The sequence below is a fragment of the Periplaneta americana genome, chromosome 1, assembly GCF_040183065.1.
Source record: "Periplaneta americana isolate PAMFEO1 chromosome 1, P.americana_PAMFEO1_priV1, whole genome shotgun sequence".
Taxonomy (NCBI): domain Eukaryota; kingdom Metazoa; phylum Arthropoda; class Insecta; order Blattodea; family Blattidae; genus Periplaneta; species Periplaneta americana.
Window position 1 is genome coordinate 211409501 of NC_091117.1, and position 10592 is coordinate 211420092.

Genomic DNA, 10592 nt, shown 5'->3' on the forward strand with positions numbered 1-10592 from the left:
AGACTATATTTAACGTTTGCCGAGAACGTCATTGTAACAGGTGCAGATAAAAAATATCCAACTTTTCTATATTTAGTACTAACTTAAATTACCCGGCGTTGCCCGGGTTTTAAATTTTGGTCTATTTCTAAATAAACTGTATGTTAGACTTATCGGAGACCTCGGCAAGGGAACTATATAAAACCAAAACGAACAATATTTACTTATGTTTTCTCCTCCCTAGTGACGAATATTAAAGAAAGTGCCACTAATATCCAAAGAAACTGACTAATCGAAATAATTCCATCTCACCTATGAATAGAGTTTTAACAACATTAAGACCTTATGCTACAGGGATATTTAAGATATTTAACATTGTGATTGATGATAATATTTATCGTACCACGGCATTATGCATTATTAAGCCTTTCTGCCCACAATATGTTTAATTTCCTTCAAGGCCAAACTACAATCTGTAACGGATGGATTCTATCAAATACATGGATTTCAGGTTTTTTTTTTTTTTTTTTTTTTTTGCAGAAACAGAGACTATACCCATCAGAATTCACTCTCCTGGAGAAGGCAATGTAGAACACTACCACAACAGAAAATCATATTTTTCTATAAACGGCCAAGTCATTAGTGACCATAACTTATTAATAAGAGACGGGTTAACAGTAACAGTAAAATAGGCTCTATATTATTATTGCAATATTATAATATTGTAATATTATCACAAATATTACTATAACTTATAATAATTGCTTAAAATCGAATGGCTATAATAGCAATACGTGGGATGAAAACATCATCTTTTTCGTTTTTCCAGTTAATATTGCCACTCATATTACGTTTCGCATGAGTTTTTGACACAAATTCTTGTTAGTGCATAATTTTGGTGAGTCAATATTTCGCAATAGTAGGTCTACTATGGTTATTCAATATTAAGTAAATTATGTGGTAGCAATCTTTGTACTTAGAAAGAATTCTAGAATTCAATTGGATAAAACAGTCTGCTCACTATCTACAAAACTGCATCGAGGAATTCATAATACGGTCCTGGACTGCGTAAAGATACTTATTGCATGAATTATCTAGTTCTAGCCTTCATGATGTGTAACAACAATGTAATTTTATTCGTGTTAAAATTTCCAAGGCCTCGTGAAAGTCTGTTTTGAATACAACAGGCAATAATAAAGAACAATTGACTGTAGAAGATTTTGCATTTTAATATAATACATGAATATTTGATCTATTTATTTTTATTTTTATATATTTAATTAATTTAACTTCCATTTGCACAATTTTAATGTGGCCTATGTTCTTCTCCTGGTTATGAATGTTAAATGTGCAAACTTTGGCACATATCGGTCAAAGCGTGTAGATTTGTATAGAGAACATACATACATACATACATACATACATACATACATACATACATACATACATACACACACACACACACACAAACACATATACATACATACATACATACATACATACATACATACATACATACATACATACATACATACATACATACATACATACATACATACATACATACATACATACATACATACATACATACATACATACATACATACATACATACATACAGACATACATACATACATTCAATTTTATATATTAAGATAGTCCTACCGGTAGTTTCATGTCATGGAATATATCGTTTCAAGGTGACGTTCAAAGATATCTCATCCGACTAATCGATAGTGATCGATAATAATTTGTTGGTGTAAATGTGGATTCTTTAGTTATTGCTTTTATGAATAGATGGCGAAGATAATAGTCACTGTTGCCAATTGTAGATAAATATTCCCGCAGTATGGAATTCAATTCATCCCACTCAACTGATTGTAAAACGACACTGGGTTTAGCTGGAAACCGTAGATATTGTCAATTGTGATAATAATTAATATTTAATCTACACAATCATATTCTCTGACACTTTTTAACTGTCCAAATAATGGTGCCAGCTATTGAGAGCTAGCGGAACTGTTTCAAAGTTTGTCAAATTTTTTGTATCTTTGGTTCTGACTTATCCCGTGGTTGGAAAGTTCGCTTACACGATCGTAAAATCGTAGGTCGGATTCCTTAGAACGTTAGTGTACGAGCTTCGGTGATGCGGAGTATCGGCTGCCTGATAATTATTTCTTCTTTGCGCAACGTTCACAATATTGTGCCTATGTTTCGGGCATTGGAGCAACTTTCCTACAATTAATATAGGCTTATTGTAGTTTCATGTCATTGAGTATATCGTTTAAGGAAACTCCCTCAAGACATCCTTCTTAGTGATACTGACGACTCTTCATAATTTAACACAGAAAATCATCATATTTTTGTTCACATAATTCACAAAAATGTTTAATTAATTAATTTAAATTAATTGGAGGAGCCTTTAGAGCCAACCTCAGTATGATATTCTGCATGTGATATTCCATAATTTAACAGTGGTCTGTATAGCAAGTTTGCTGGTCGACCAATATTAAACATAAAAAGAAAAAAAAAAGGAGTATATCGTTTCAGGGCGTACGAGCTTCGGTGATGCAGATAGTTGACTGCCTGAAAATTATTGCTTATTTGCGCAACCTTCACAATTGCGTCTATGTGTCGAATGTGACGTAAGATAGGTATTACATTCAGATTTCACTCTTCCATTAATAATTAAGCACATCTTATATCTGTACAGCCTTTATAAATTGAGAATCACAAATACGGAATCATTTTACACACTACGCCGAATATTGGTAGATTAATTTTGCCATGATGTAGTAATATTTTAGGTAGATGTCTCATTTATGTATCCGTCATTTTATGTGGTCTTCTCTAACGAAATTAATTGTTACTACTGTTATCAAAAAGAGGACGACATTGTTTTGGATGTCGACCAACCAGTCATAAACAACTTCCACTCCTTTAAGGTAAGCGTTCACTACATCGTATCGCACTGCTCGTACGAATCGCACGCAACGGATATTTTAAGTGCAGTGCGTTCACTGTAACGGCTCCACCTCATCGCCTCATCGGATTCCCCTATCAGCTGTTTAAAACATGACGTCGTACGATATTGACATTACTGAAAGCAAAGGAGTTGAGGTTAGGTCTATTAATTACGTCTGTTAGCGAATAAGAATTTGTAATTGCTTCATGCTTCTTAATTGAAGAGGAAGGAACGAAAGAAATATTTGTTACATAATATATTTGCAAGAAATGACTTGATTACTGCAATGGGAACGCCTCAAATAATATAATTCTTCGTAATTTTCTACACGCGAAATAAGTTTTCCGTCTGCCATTTTGGCGCGACACTGAACATGGCATAACATAATAGTAACAGTTGACCAATTAAAATTGATTTATTGAAGAAGGCCATGATCGCATGCATCAGAAAAGTTGCCCATCCGAGAAATGTGGACGGATTTGCCGTGAGACGATGCTTCCGATACGATGTAGTGAAAGCGGTTACGTAACAATTACAGCAAAGATAGTCTTTTTCCGATCCATGCGATTCGTCCGATGCTTACCTTTATACATACAACACTAGTCTTTCAAACGTCCATTGGACTGATGACAAAGGCATACTCAATCTAATTTCTTCAGAACCAATCAAAATACAGTATTAATTTTATAGAAGTGTCCATGAGAAAAGCCTGATAAATCATATGATACACATTAAAAGATTTAAGGCCCACTATATTCTAATGTATTACATACACTACTAAAGATAAAACAAACTGATCTCAAATACTCCTTAGAGTTTACAATCGAGAGTCAAGATAATCAAAATAGATTTATATCTAGATGAAAATTAGAACACACTGATCCCAAATAATATTTGATATTCTCTGTTTACATACAGTAACACCAGAATTAACTTAATAGCAATTTATGAGAAATTCCTCATATATTACAAAAATAATAATAAAACTGAAAAAAAAATCCAAAAAATTTCTAAAGCTTGATTTTCTAATTCAAAATATTCTCGTACAGAATAGAACGGGTTTCTAAGAAGCCACGTTTTCACTTTTACTTTCAATCGATCTAGTGACACTTCCTGTGCTTCTTTTGGTCACATGCTGAACATCCTACAGCCCAATAAGTAAGGACTACTTTTAACTTTAGATAGTCTGCAATATGGTATATCTAGTTTTTCTTTAGGACGAGTATTATACTCATGTTTATCCATTCTACTAGTGAAATTATGTATAAAGATTTTCCTTTATGTACAAAAGGAGTTCAAGAATATATTGATTAACAACTGTTAAGATGGACTCCTGTATAAACGGTGGTTTACAATATGATGTGCTTGATACTTCTGTGATAATTCTTATTGCTTTTTTCTGAAGCAGTAGGACTTCATTCAGTTTATTACTGTTTGCCCACACCGGGATTCCATACTTTAATATGCTATGAAAAAAGAACAAAATAAACACTTCCCAGGTACTGCCCGGGTATTTTGTCTCTAATCACTGTTAAGAGGTACAGGACTCTGGACAGTCTTCGAGAGATATATTCGATATGGCAATCCCAGGTTAGTTTTGCATCAAGATGGATACCAAGTAATTTTACTGCCTTTTCTTCAGACCCTTCTTCCTTTCTCAATGTCAAAATTAATTTTTGAGTCTTCTCCTCATTTAAAATTAACTTATTTTTCTCTGAACCATTCCGCTGCTTCCACAACTGTATTTGAAGTTAGCTGACGCAGTTCTGCTGCACTAGTCGAATATGTTATGAAAGAAGTGTCATTTGCATATAATGTTGATTTAACCATAATGTTACAACTTAAATCATTTAAATACTCTTGCGTTGTGTTTGAGTATTGTTGTAACTAATAATAGAAAAATTAAAAATAGCGGAATTTAGTGAAACTTTATCACTCTATATCTATAGTCCCGTCGCTCTTATTTCCGGCAGCCAATGACGTTACATGTCGGCTACATTTAAACGTATGCGTCTTGTCATTCGCTGCTGATGACTTTATGCACTTCCTAAGGCTCGATAAATACTTAATATAATCGCCCGCCATTTTTGTTCTTTCGTTAACGTTCGCTGAAAGCACACGAAGACATGTGCTGCTCAATTACAGTGCGTTTGATTTATTATCATAGGAGCTACGACATGACAATGTTGGTAAATATATTCCTTGTCTGTTAGCGAAATGGCGAACGATACTATTTACTTTTTTTTTTTTTTTAAGATGGGACATGACAGGAGCGTTGCGATCGGGAAAACAACTGAATGTCACATCGCGTGGTAGATCTGTTGCTATGGTAACAACGGTTGAGTTGCCAAACTCACCTTTCACACGTGGCGAGTGATTAACAGCTCTCTTGGTGACATTTATTGTGCACACAAGTTAAAATTGGTACATTTCGTCTTTAATTCTCTGTCGATTTTTGTATTGTTTTCTTATCTTCGCGTCAATTGTCAATTAATGTTTTACCGTCGGCCATCTTAACGTCAATTGCTAGCTTCCATCAGCTGACAGCGTAGTAGTCCATATTGGCAACATAGCACTGTAGTTCCAAGCTCGGCCGCTTAACTGCCATGTCCCATCTTTCAAAAAAACAAGTATACAGTGAAACCTCTCATTTACGGACATCGAAGGGACATAACAATCTGTCCGCATCTGGGAGGTATCCTTTATTGGGAGGGATTCTCCCCAATGTAATAGTAAATTTATAATATGCATTATATATCCCTTCACGCTTTAAGTGAAATGTATTACTGTAGTTTAATTCTAAATACAGTATACTGTACTACAGTAAATTCTGTGCAACTTTGAACTACAGTAGATAAAACTGAAAAAGAAAAATACAGTACTGTGCCATGCAATTTTATTCTAGGTCTACAGTTATGCAGTACTGTAATCTACAGTTTTCAATTTAATCTTTACGTTCAGGTGCCATGTCTCTCGAAACAGTACAACTGATTGAAGTGAAGAGAATAATCCTACTAACCCCATCATGTATGGAATACAATTTCACGATCTCGGAAACCTTGGACCTATCAAACAGGTTAAATTTTATGACTTATTTTATCCACCGGCTTCCAGCTAACAAGGGATAGCCAGCTTGTCTAGTGGTAGTCTACGAGACCCTTATGTTTTGTTTCATGTTAAAGAATTTCTGTACAGTTCTCAAAACTAAATTTTCCATTTTTGTAACACATTAGGTCTTGAAATCCAAGTTCTGTCCGCAGTCAGGAGGTAAAGCAAGCTTTAGGACTGTCAAACAGCTGTCCGTGTCCGTGTCTGAGAGTGTCCGTAAACGAGAGTTAAATTTATCATTATTTCTATATTATTTCAGTTGGGACATAAAAATCTGTCCGTATATGAGGAGTGTCCGTATCTTGGGGGTGTTCGTAAGGAGAGGTTTCACTGTACCTATCTAGATTTTATAGAGAAGTGATCGTCAGCATTCGCTGAAATGGGTACAGTGCATGGAGGATAAGGAAATATGCTCCATCGTGCACAAGGGATAGGGAGACAGCATACCCGCCAGCAGCCACGAATGCATGCTAGGGCAGTGTCTTGCCCGCGGGTAAGAGACGCTAGCCCAGTGATGTCAAGGTCAAGAGCACGCAGTCGGTTCTGCGTGCGATCAAGCGCTCACTGGTTGCAATGAATCTATTCTGCAGGCAGCAGCTGAGAAGGAGTGAGCAAAGTGAACTCTATTGGCTTGCCACTGCAAGATGAATTAAACTGTTTTTAAATAATAAATAACGTGTTACATTCATACAAGACAAGAAACCAGAACATGTTTTGTAGAGTGTACCTCTCTATACTTGTTTTTTTTTAAAGATGGGACATGACAGTTAAGGCCTCCCCACACCAACGCAAAATATTCGCAGCCGTGGCGGCGACAAATATTTCGCTTATACAGCGGCAACGAAATTCGCACATTACCCCACACCGACGCGAAATATTCGCAGCGCTGACGGAGACCAAATTTCGCGTATGCAGAGGAATATCATGTCGTAGCTCGTATGATAGTCAATCAATGGCACTGTTATTTTTATGATTGACAGGTCAATGTCTGAGGAAAGGATGGAACAAATTTTGAAATCAAAATTGTTTTTAAAACGCGGGAGAAAAAAAAGATACTAATTTAGAAGTGATCTGCTCAAAATAGACATTTAGACCTTCAAAAGTCGTTAGCGGTAAACTTTTTTATTTTTCACGTTAGATGGGGGGTCAGAGCGAATGAAATGTTGAGAAAGAATGGAAATTAATTTTAAAAGTTGCCGCTATTCAAAATCTTTACTGGTTTTCAAGTTACGACGAGTTAAAGAAAATAGTATTTTTTTACTTGGCGAAGAACTCGACAACCTCTTGTCTGCTAATACAGAAATCTTTGCTCTGATTTCAATTACACAATACTTCCATCGCTTAAATTGTTTTAATTACTCGTATGTGTTTTGAAATGCAATAATAAATATTAAAATAAATGTAATTAAAATATAAATAATGCAATTAAAAATAAATGTAATTACAATATTAAAAAATGTAGTTACAATATTAAAATAAATGTAACTGAAATATTAGAATACATTTAATTAAATTATTAAAAGAAAAGAATCAAAATGGCGAACGATGATATCTAGTATTTAGCCTTAGATATTGTGCTTGCGGTTGCAAACGTTGTCAAAGAACTTATAGCTCTGGAGGAGAGAACACATAGAAAAAAAGAAAGAAGTGTGGGTGAGAAAGTGAAGTCCACGTAGAAAAATACAGAAGCGCATCAGAAACAAGAAGTTAAAGATATCTGAAAATATAAATTATCTATGAAACGAATATTCAGAGAATCCCTCATAACATGAATTACCATCCCAGGACATATAAATAATTGAAAATGGTGAAATGAAAATAAAAGATCCTTTATTGGTAAGTTAATATATTTTTTATTCCTACTCAGAGAGATGACATTGGAATATTCTCGGTCATTTAGCAATTTTCTAGGAATTGATGGGAGTACGTTCAACAAACTCCTAACACCATATAAATCATTTTAATGTCGTGAAATCAATACATTCACATTTGGAAACAATTATTATACTTTAATTGTTCGAGTTTCTATTGTAATATAATACGTCTAAACCCCCTTAATAACATATTTTTCATATATTTTTTTTTTCATCATTAGATACAAAAAGAAAACCATACTGACTTTTATTAAACTTTTTAGCAAACTAATACTCCCTTGAATGTATAATGGCTACATTCGCTAAAATGCGCTCTCAACGCAGAAAGTATGATACAATTCATACAGTATTTGCAGTTCTAAATATATGATCGTGCAAAAATAGTTTACAATACACGTGTGTTAAGTGCGTAACAAAATCTCGAAAACAGAAGAGACTCCACTTCGTCTCGTCTTTTCAAACTTTTCTTTAATTCTGTTATAATGCGTCCTTCAAGAGAAGGAAGTCAAGAAATGATGCCAAGTCTAAAATCTGGGAGGGGTTTGTCCCACAAGTAGTGATATTCTCGTATAATTAATAAAATTATCCTCTTTATGTGTAAGTGTAAGTGTGAAGCAGTATGTACTAGGTGTAGATTTTTGCTAAGTTTTTCGGCGATGTATGAAATGGAGGGGGAAAGGAACTGGCCACCCTACTTCATTATCTCCTGGCCTAGTTGCCTCATAAGTGGTGCCTTCTTGGTATCATTTGTGAGGTTCAAACTTTTCTTCGGAAAATTGACTAAACAACAATCCTATAATATTGTATTTAATATTTAAAAATTAATTGCAAGTCGGTTATTTTAACATTATGTAGACAAATATCGCATAATAAAATAAAAATATCAGCTTAAGTCCAAAACATTGATTATTATTGATTGACCTGTAGTGACACCAAACGCGAGTACTAATGTTAAGAGATACAGCGCGAGTCCGTAAGGTTTAATGAAAACAATTAATAGGCCTATTTATGTTTATTGAAACAACTCTTCTGTACTAGCTAATACAAAAGTTCCTAGAGTATTTCATAGGAATAAAATATGAATGAGATTAGTTTTAACAAGAAATTGCTATTAAATATAGGCTTATATGTTTGCTTTTAAGAATGAAACCTTTCCTAAACTAAGAAAATTATTAACTTTGAACTATTAAACCTTAGTAAGATGTTAAATAACGCAAAGTTCATATAGGTAGGTTCTCTAGAAATATATTTCTGTATTAAGCAATGCTATGATATTCTGAAGGACTGATAAAAGTCAACAAAGATACGAATATGAAATCATTGCCTATAGACAGGCCTTATGTAGGCTAGAATTTTTCTCTTAAGATATGTTATAGATGTGAATAACTTACCACTTTAATTAAATTCCAATTGGATTGGATCTCATATTGCCCTTTTTCCTTACTTACTTGTAATCCTCTAGAAAAAATCGTATAAAACTGGATGTTTCCTTACAATTTCTCACAGAACACTATCAAAAAATTTGCGGCGGCAGCGAAAAAAACCGCGCAGGCGGCGAATCTAAATTTCAACGCTGCAGATTCGCAGACGTCCGGCGATACTTTCGCGTCGGTGTGGGCACACTTATATACCGCAATGTACACTGAGGCAGTGGCAACCACAGTCTAATATATACAGTCGCGCAACTTCAACACTCTTTTTGCCAACATTCACGACACTAGCGCTCAAGCGGCAGGCAAGGCACTGGTCATAGGGTTGATACAGCCAGCACGTGCTTTAAAGGTATGCGAGATGTTATAACGTTTTAATCATGCGTCGGAATAAAGGCAATGTGTGCAATGACGAAAATTGCAGTAACAACAAGTTTAAATCTCCGAATTTGTCGTTCTTCAGATTCCCTAAAGACCAAGAGAAAATCATAACTCAGTAATCCACGCTGTATGTAGCCTACGTATTGTGTTCTATAAAACATTTATTAGCTATCAGTTACCTATTTGTATGTCAGGAAGGAGAGTTTAAATAAAAACAAAGTAAAATACCTGTTACAGTAAATTATTGTTTTCAAGAGATCATGTGTAAATGTGTAACCATTCCGATTTTGGATAATGTATCTACAGTTTTTAATGCAAGTAATTCCATAATTTTTGTATTCGTGTTTTTTTCTTTATATTTTTCAAAAGTTGAATGTTATATTGAATTCAAGTAGGGATTATGGTGTTAATTTTTTCAAGAATTCATGGCGTATTATAATCCTTTTGCAAAAATATTCACTTCTTGAATAAATCCAGACTGTGTCGATAAATTTCTGATGTGTTGGTGTAGATTCATGTGGCAGACGTATTAAGTTCTCAAGAAATAAAAGAGCCTTTTTAAATGTAATACAAAAAGCAATCTTTTCTGTAGTAATTTGCATGACTGTTATTGGTGTTGATTTTACATTCCCAGTGATTATTTGAGCCGTTCAGTGCAGAAATGGTGTAAGTCAAAATCAGGTAATGAGGTTTTAAGTAAAAATTCTGTCAAATACAGCGCAAAGTAGCAATTAATATATCCTTCGTGCTATTCACTGACTAATAATAGTTTAAATAAATTCAATATTAACTGCTATTTTGCGCTGTATTTTACAGAATGTTTACTTTAACCCTCATTGCCCATTTTTGACTTAC

General features: G+C 34.2%; 1 protein-coding gene across 3 annotated transcripts in view; it reads right to left on the reverse strand.

Moving 5' to 3' along the window:
- The window catches only part of LOC138707583 (UDP-glucosyltransferase 2-like), a 54860-nt gene extending 45292 nt beyond the window's left edge, over positions 1–9568 (reverse strand). Inside the window, exon 1 of one of the 3 annotated variants that reach the window (XM_069837219.1) lies at positions 9318–9568. The gene's annotated coding sequence lies outside the window, so the exon portion shown is untranslated. The remainder of the gene's footprint in view (positions 1–9317) is intronic. The other 2 variants (XM_069837208.1, XM_069837192.1) reach the window with 2 other exon arrangements.
- Positions 9569–10592: the final 1024 nt, after the last annotated feature.